This window comes from Dipodomys ordii, unplaced genomic scaffold (assembly GCF_000151885.1).
Source record: "Dipodomys ordii isolate 6190 unplaced genomic scaffold, Dord_2.0 Scaffold12, whole genome shotgun sequence".
In the NCBI taxonomy this organism is placed as follows: Eukaryota; Metazoa; Chordata; class Mammalia; order Rodentia; family Heteromyidae; genus Dipodomys; species Dipodomys ordii.
In genome coordinates, this window is record NW_012267228.1 from 7,143,205 (window position 1) to 7,143,456 (window position 252).

The following is a 252-nucleotide window of genomic DNA, read 5'->3' on the forward strand; positions in this document are numbered from 1 at the left end:
TTCTTTCTTTCTTTCTTTCTTTCTTTCTTTCTTTCTTTCTTTCTTTCTTTCTTTCTTTCTTTCTTTCTTTCTTTCTTTCTTTCTTTCTTTTTTGTCAGTCGTGGGGCTTGAACTCTGGGCCCAGGCACTGTCCCTGAGCTCTTCAGCTCAAAGCAAGCTCTCTACTGCTTGAGCCACAGTGCCACTGCCAGTTTTCTAGTAGTTTATTGGAGATCAGAGTATCATGGACTGTCCTGCCCAGGCTGGCTTTGA